Source organism: Rutidosis leptorrhynchoides, chromosome 4 (genome assembly GCF_046630445.1).
Source record: "Rutidosis leptorrhynchoides isolate AG116_Rl617_1_P2 chromosome 4, CSIRO_AGI_Rlap_v1, whole genome shotgun sequence".
Classification (NCBI taxonomy): domain Eukaryota; kingdom Viridiplantae; phylum Streptophyta; class Magnoliopsida; order Asterales; family Asteraceae; genus Rutidosis; species Rutidosis leptorrhynchoides.
In genome coordinates, this window is record NC_092336.1 from 222,874,808 (window position 1) to 222,883,788 (window position 8,981).

The window sequence follows — 8,981 nt, forward strand, 5'->3', positions numbered from 1 at the left end:
ATAATGTATTCGTATAAATTAATAAGTAGTTCAATTAAATTAGGATTAAGTTATATTTTATTATTATGTAGTATTATCAATTCCTAATCCAAAACCCCCTTAAAATAAGTTTAACTTCAAAGACTATTAAAAAAACATTGAACACTGTCTCCCTGTGGAACGAACCAGATTTATCAACAAACTAAACTACACGGATAGGACTAGTTGCCTATATATGTTTGAAACCAACCTAAAATCGTTAAAATACCATATATATACAATAAATCAATTCGTGTAACAAAACAACTCAAATCCGCTCATAAATAAAGGTACTGTTTTAACGCATCAATATCTTAATATGATTCATATATAATTAGTAAGACGTTGTTATAACGATAATCGTTATATATATCGTTTCGAGTTTCTTAATTCAATAAACTCAATTTTATGTATATAACTCATTGTTAAAATACCTAATGAGATACTTACTTATCATAATATCATGTTAATTATATATATAATCATATATATGTCATCATATAGTTTTTACAAGTTTTAACGTTCGTGAATCACCGGTCAACTTGGGTGGTCAATTATCTATATGAAACCTATTTCAATTAATCAAGTCTTAACAAGTTTGATTGCTTAACATGTTGGAAACACTTAATCATGTAAATATCAATTTCATTTAATATATATAAACATGGAAAAATTCGGGTCACTACATCTTTCCCTTCTTATCATTCTTTGCACTTTCCTTCATCTGAGCCTTCATAGCTTTGTACTTGTTCTTGTACTTATTAGCTTTTGAGAAGGAGTTAGCATGTGAATTTGAAGGTTTCCTAGACATGCATTCAGCAGCAAAATGTTCAACCTTCCCATAATTGTAACACTCAGATTTAGGAGCTTTGACTGACTTGCTACCATACCTAGTACTCGGCTTCTTACTCCTTTTGTATGACTTGCTGATTCTATTACGATTGAACCTTTTGAACTGCCTAGCCAGCAAAGCCATACTTTCAGCAAATCCTTTCACATCATCTTCATCATCACTGCTTTCTTCAGACCCAGTACCACTCTCCACATCATCTTCAGCTGGCTCTTCTTCTGCTATCAACTTTTGAACCAGTAAAGCTTTTTGAGCTTTATTTTTAGCAGCAGCAATAAGAGCAGTATCATCTGTTTTAGAGGATTTTGAAGTGGTGGGGGCAGACTTAAAGTTTTCTCTCAAGTTTATTTCAAGCTTAGCTTCTGCCTTCTCATGGTTCCAAAGTGTACCATAGAGAGAAGACATGTTAAAGTTCTTTAAAGTCTGGGTGGTTCTTAGAGGGTCAGTAACATGTTTTCATTTAGCAGGCAGTGAGTCAATGAATTTGTTTACTTGTTTAAAATCAGTATATGTGATTTTCAAAGTAAGCAGGTCAGCAACTAAGGATTTAAACCTAATAAAGGTTTGCTTAAGGTTCTCACTCTTATAGGCAAAGAACATTTCATATTCTCTTTTCAAGACAATAATCTTGTTATGCCTAACCTCATCCATGCCCTCATAAGTAACATCTAGATAGTCTAACATAAGCTTAACATTCAGTTTTTCCTTAATCAGTTTGAACAAGTGGTTAGGTAATGTTATACTCCCTCCGTCCCATTACAAGTGTCCACTTACTTTTTGCACACAGTTTTAGGAAATCCCACTAACTTCATTCTCCACCAATCAGAAATATTCTCTCTCCAGAATAACTTCTTCTCATTGGTTGAAACATAAAGTGGACACTTGTAATGGGACATCCCAAAATGGAAATGTGGACACTTGTGGTGGGACGGAGGTAGTAGCTAACAAGCTTCTGATCTTAGGGTCAAGTCCAACACGACATTTATCCTCAGCATCCCATTATGCTGGAGTGAGGATAACTTATCTGCCAGGAATGGCAGGAGTGTCGGCTATAGCTGGAACACTATCAATAGTCTCAGTTGGGATAAATGGACCATCTGTGGCAATACCAGGCATGAGTAGGTCAGTAGACTCAAGGTAAAGCATGCACCTTACCTTCCAAGTTTCATACTCATCTTCATCAAATTTGGGTGGTCTATTGGATTAGCCATTTTCAAGGTAAGATGTATTTGAATATGCAGCCATGAGAGAATTCAGATCCAAGATATTAAATTATCAAGACTGAAGCTCTTATACCAGTTGTTGGTCCCTTGATAAACAACAGGAGTATTGTAGGGGGGGTGAATACAATTCTTCTTGATTAACTTAAGCAGTTTAAACAGTTTAGTATTCAAACAAGTAAATTAAGTAGAGTCAAAGGTAATTTTCAACGGTTTATTTTTTATTGATTAAATCACAAATAATTACAACTATCCTAGGCGGAATGATAGTTGGTTGATGCAGATTTACCTAAGTATGGCTATTGAAGATATTTTAAGCTATGCTATCGGGCAAAAAGTCACGTTTTTACCCCCAATATTGAGCCCTAAAATCCATAAATTTCCAAACTTTATCGCAAAAAAAATCGCTTTGTCAGTTGATTTTGTAGATTTAGTAATTACAAAGGCGATGCAAAAAGAATCAAGTAAAACGGAGCTAAAACGAAGAATCTAGAGCGAAAACGGTGAAAGACAAGAAAACAAGTTACGATCCAGGAAATCAGGCTGACCTGGCAAGCCAAACAGCCTGCCAAACGGCTTCCCAGGCTCAAAAACGGCCTGCCAAACGGCTTTAGCAAACGGGCCAAGCAAACGGCCTGCCTCAGCAAACGGGCTGGCCAAACGGCCTGCCAAACGGGCTGCCAAACGGGCTGCCAAACGGCCTGCCAGCCGTTTGCAGGCAGAAATCCAAGTCTATTTATAGGGCCTTCTCCATCCATTTCAAAACACACTCAATTTACAATTCATTTTATATTTTCAAGTTTTAGGTTAGGTTTTAGTAGTAGCTAGCTTAGCTTTTATTTTTCGGAGGATATCCCGGCGAGTCCCTGCGATCTCGGGCAGATTTCTTCGGCCTTTTCAGGTTTTTATCCGAAAGGCTTGTCTTTTGTATTAAACATGTACTCTTACCTTTTATGTTTAATAATGCGTTCCGATATTACCATGATAGCTTAATTAATCTTTATGTTGCCATGATAGAAGTTTGGGTTAGCGTAATTATGTTAAATTAGTACGGTTATCGTTGTTATGCTAAACTAGGAAGTCTGATAAATTTGTATGCTAGCATCTTAAGGATTGACCAACCTAGGTTGTGACCAGGACTTGTCCACCTATATGAACTTAGCTACTTCATAGGATTAGACCCCTGGTTATACTGTATCTGAAGATTCTATGAACTCGGTATGGCCGGAGTTCCCGAGAGGCATCTAATGTGCTTTTAGGACACGAAACCTAGGAATTGAGACATGAATGACCTAGTATGCCTATTGACTGTTCCGAAGAGACCTCTTAGGAGCTGTTAAGATATAGCTAGGGCCCTGACTGTATGACCCAAATCTATTGCATGTTCTTGTTTGATTGTTGCCTTAAGATTAAGTCATATCAACTGTTTAGGTACCTGTTAGGTTTCTATCTACTTTACTATCAGTATATTAACTTTAATGCTGTATAATGTTTGTCTTGGTTTGATCTCATTAGTATGATGAAACGGTTGTTAGTTTTCATTTAAGTTTTTGTCAACTTAATCCGACGGACTCCTTCCGTTTGTGATCAGTGTTCAATCAACACGGCACATTGTTATTCAGCTAACCAAACTGATAACGAGGATTAGGATTAGAACTCAAATCACTAATAAACCTAGTGCTTTACTAAGGATAACCTCCGAGGTATAGTCACGCTTCAGTTATACAACCACGTGACATACTTTTCACTGCTCAAAGAGAACTCTGAGAGTCTATAGATAAGTATGTCTGTGTAATTGGCTCATTCAACCAGATCTACACCATTTCAATCATAAACTTCAATATCAATGTAATTACCTTTATCCTAACCCAAACTAATATCTTGGTCAACATTTCCTTGATCTGCATACTCCGGACATCCTCTCGCTTTATTTACTTTTCCGTAATTAGGACTTTAGCTTAAACCAACTACTATCCTTTATCCAGGTAATTTAAATAAAAGACAATTATCCACTTGATCTTCAATTCGTTAAACCTTTCAAAAGCACGACCCTAGGTTAACTTACACCTTCTACATTAGGAAATGTTAAAGTAAATTTAGGCCCCGCACAATATAAATTAAACGAACACCTCTGTATGCTATACCGAATCTGACACCCTGCGACCTAACGACACAGCACGAACAAAACCGTCCGTTTTGGCTATATCAAGCTATTACACGTTTGAACTGTAAATAAATAAAACCCACACCACTAGTTGTTACAATAGTGGATACATCAATTTATAGTAGCCCTATTAACCGTGTAATTGTTCTATTGTCCACTGGTACATAGGATGTCTGTACTTATGGGGACAACTGAATCAGAGAGCGTGCTCTCCTCTTTCCTCTTTAGTAGCTATTTGCAGGAACACCACAATTCGGTTTGGCACCACTAAATGTTTAAACAAATAGAATGTTGTATTCCCTAAGCGTTGACACAGTATAACACATGTCTGCACATGCGTTAAACTTCTGCATTCCCACAAACCGGTCATTAAATGGTAAAAACCCCCTTTTATAATAATAATACTACTTATATATATATATTTATATTTATACAAATATAGTTTAAAAATATAGCGTTAAACTTGGCTAGATCCCTGTGGAACGAACCGGACTTACTAAAAACTACACTACTGTACGATTAGATACACTGCCTATAAGTGTTGTAGCAAGGTTTAGGTATATCCACTCTATAAATAAATAAATAACTTGTGTAAAATTATATCGTATTTAATAGTATTTCGTAACAAAAATATAACTATTTCGTATACACCTCTAGGCACATCCAGTATTTTTGGCGCCGCTGCCGGGGACTACTTAAACGCCGGAAGCGAAACGCTATATATACATATATATATGTATATATATATATATATACATATATATATATATATATACATATATATATATATATATAAATTAATTTTGTAAAAATACGTTTTAAAAATACAAAATATATATATATATATATATATATATATATATATATATATATATATATATAAGAATTTGTTTAAAATATATAAAATTATAAAATATTTCTATTTTAGTTTGTAAAAATATAAATTGTTATTTATTTTATATAAATACTTTATATAATTATAAAACAGAAAATTAAAAATAAAAAAAAAAGTAAAAAAGTAAACGGGCCTGACACTGTTGCAGCCCAGACTTCTGGCCCGGATCCAAGAACCATGCGATCGCATAGCTCAGAGACGTGAACCTCATGCTATCGCATGAGGTTGTCTGACACGTCTGGTCTGAACCTGGTACTGCATTAATTACGGAGTATAATTTAATTATTATTATTATAAACCCTAATTAGGGTTAGTTATTTAATTAATTAGTTTTAGTTTTATTATTTTTGTATTTTAAGTTTTAATTAGCTTTATTAAATTTATAAAATTAATACTTTTATAAAATAATAATATAAAAATAATATTTTTAAAAAATTTGTATTTTTATAACTTTAGTTTTATTTTTTTATTTTTGTATATTTTTAATCGTTAAAGCGTATTTTTATAATTTTTCGTTCGCAATTAGTTCGTAACTTAGTATTTTGCCGTAGTTATTTTATATTTCTAGATTTTTAGGCTTTGCCGTAAAATCCTTTAAGTGCTTTTTCTTTAGACTAAGATTTAGGTGCTTTAGAATTTTGCGACGCCGTTTTAAGATTTTAGTACTTTTTAAGTTATTACCGTTTTGGATATAGAATTCCTTTTAAGCTTTAATACCTTTAGACGTAACTTTTAATTCTTAGTTTTCAGACTTTTAAGTTTCGACGCGCTACGTTCTTTTTATTATTTTTTGACCTTTTATTTTTCAACCTTTTTCGATGCACTCTTTTCCTTTATTATTTCTCGACGCTCTAGTTTTTAGGACATAGAATTTTCTATTTCTTCTCTAAAATTTCTTTAAATTTCAACGAAAAATTATTTTAAGTGGTTAAATTGATAGACATCCAAAATTTTCTGGTTCGTAGTAATAGTTGGATTTGTTAGTGGCGAGTTGTGGGCTTCCGATTTAAAGGGTCCTGACTACCTGCTGCATCTATTGGCTATTCGAAACGTGGGCAAAATCAGAAAAGTCTATTAATTTGATAACTTATATAATTTTTATCTTTTATAACTAATAGGATATTCAGTGAATGCACTGAGTAAAACGTTCATCACCTTTCATACATTCACAACCTGTAACTCGATCAAGACATCTAGCCAATATTGTCTCCGTTGATTTTTCTTTAGAATCGTCATCTAGTCAACCAAGTACTCCAATTCAAATTTCCGATAATCCATTTTTTGAACCCGACCTCACAATTGAGAATCCGGAGGATATTCAGGGACAATTCAGAGATCCTGAACCATTAATCTTTCCTCCGGAACCACCAATCATTCAAACAGAGATTGTCGAGGAACAAATCATTAAATCAGAATCCTCTAGTGATTCAGATTCAACAAATTCAATCATGGAAAATCTGGAACCTCTAAGTATGAAAGACCGAATGAGAGCTAAACGCACTGGCCAAGGTCATGCAATTACTCAACCAGACATTAATGCGCCAGATTATGAAATCAAAGGACAAATCCTACACATGGTGACTAATTAATGCCAATTTAGTAATGCGCCAAAGGAAGATCCAAACGAACATCTTCGAACTTTTAATAGGATCTGTACACTATTTAAAATTCGAGAAGTAGAGGATGAACAGATATATCTCATGTTATTTCCTTGGACTTTAAAGGGAGAAGCCAAAGATTTGTTAGAATCGTTACCTGAAGGGGCGATTGATACATGCGACGTTTTAGTTGAAAAATTTCTTAAACAATTCTTTCCGGCATCTAAAGCCGTGAGACTTCAAGGAGAAATTGTTACGTTCACACAAAAGCCAAATGAAACTCTTTATGAGGCATGGACATGATTTGGAAAGTTATTGAGAGGATGTCCGCAACATGGTTTAGACACTTATCAAATAGTACAAATATTCTACCAAGGATGCGACATCACTACACGAAAAGACATCGACATAGAAGCTGGTGGTTCCATTATGAAGAAAACCGCAACTAAAGCTTACAAAATTATTGATAACACTGCTTCCCACTCACATGAGTGGCATCAAGAAAAAGATATCGTTAGATCATCTAGAGCGGCTAGAGCCGATTCTAGCCATGACTTTGATTCCATTTCTACAAAGATAGATGCTGTAAAGAGACGAATGGAAAAAATGACTAAAGATATTCTTCCAACCAAAATGCACACTTTGAAAACTTAGCGTACAGTTTTTCTTTTCTTAGCAACTCTAGCACTTTTCTCAAATGTTCTTCGTGCTCTTGATCATTCTTCGAGTAAATAAGTATGTCATCGATGAAAACAATGACAAACTTGTCAAGATATGGCCCACACACTCGGTTCATGAGGTCCATGAACACAGCTGGTGCCTTAGTCAATCCAAACGGCATAACCATAAACTCGTAATGACCGTAACGCGTCCTAAAGGCAGTCTTTGTAATATCATCCTCCTTCACCCGCATTTGATGATATCCAGAACGTAAATCGATCTTTGAATAAACAGACGAGCCTTGTAGTTGATCAAATAAGTTGTCGATTCTCGGTAGTGGGTAGCGGTTCTTGATGGTAAGTTTGTTCAACTCTCGATAGTCGATACACAACCTGAATGTACCATCTTTCTTCTTGACAAACAAAACAGGAGCTCCCCATGGTGATGTGCTTGTCGAATGAAACCACGCTCTAAAAGTTCCTGTAACTGACTTTGTAATTCTTTCATTTTGCTGGGTGCGAGTCTGTATGGAGCACGAGCTATTGGTGTAGCTCCTGGTACAAGGTCTATTTGAAATTCAACGGATCGATGTGGGGGTAATCCCGGTAATTCTTTTGGAAATACATCGGGAAATTCTTTTGCGACGGGAACATCACTGATGTTCTTTTCTTCAGGTTTAACTTCCTCGATGTGTGCTAGAATGACGTAACAACCTTTTCTTATTAGTTTTTGAGCCTTCAAACTACTAATAAGATTTAATTTCGTGTTGTTCTTTTCTCCGTACACCATTAAAGGTTTTCCTTTTTCACGCATAATGCGAATCGCATTTTTGTAACAAACGACCTCTGCTCTCACCTTTTTCAACCCGTCCATGCCAATTATTACATCAAAACTCCCTAACTCGACTGGTATTAAATCAATTTTAAACGTTTCATCCCCTAGTTTAATTTCTCTCTCCCGACATATATTATCTGCTGAAATTAATTTACCGTTTGCTAATTCGAGTAAAAATTTACTATCCAAAGGCGTCAATGGGCAACTTAATTTAGCACAAAATTCTCTACTCATATAGCTTCTATCCGCACCCGAATCAAATAAAACATAAGCAGATTTATCGTCAATAAGAAATGTACCCGTAACAAGCTCCAGGTCTTCCTGTGCTTCTGCCGCATTAATATTGAAAACTCTTTCACGGCCCTACCCATTAGTATTCCCCTGATTCGGGCAATTTCTAATAATGTGGCCCGGTTTTCCACATTTATAACAAACAACATTGGTATTACTTGCTCCGACACTATTCGTTTCAGCAGTACTTGTTCCGACATTATTTGTTCCTTTAGTTCTGTTAAAATTTGGCCCGTAGACCTCACACTTTGTCGCGCTATGACCATTTCTTTTACACCTATTGCAAAATGTCGTGCAAAACCCCTGATGATTTTCTTCACACCTATGACATGGCTGTTTTTGGTTTTTTTTGCCGTTGTTGTTATTGAGGTTGTTGTTGGGATTGTTATTGTTGTTGAAACGGTTATTGTAGTTGTTGTTGTTGAGATGTTTGTTGTAGTTATTGTTAGGA

The 8,981-nt window shown here is 35.1% G+C and overlaps 1 non-coding gene across 1 annotated transcript; it reads right to left on the minus strand.

Moving 5' to 3' along the window:
• Nucleotides 1-6,979: 6,979 nt before the first annotated feature.
• On the minus strand, nucleotides 6,980-7,086 carry LOC139846081 (small nucleolar RNA R71). The gene has a single exon (XR_011758826.1). It is a non-coding gene; the product is annotated as a small nucleolar RNA R71 (small nucleolar RNA).
• Between the last annotated feature and the right edge of the window lie 1,895 nt (nucleotides 7,087-8,981).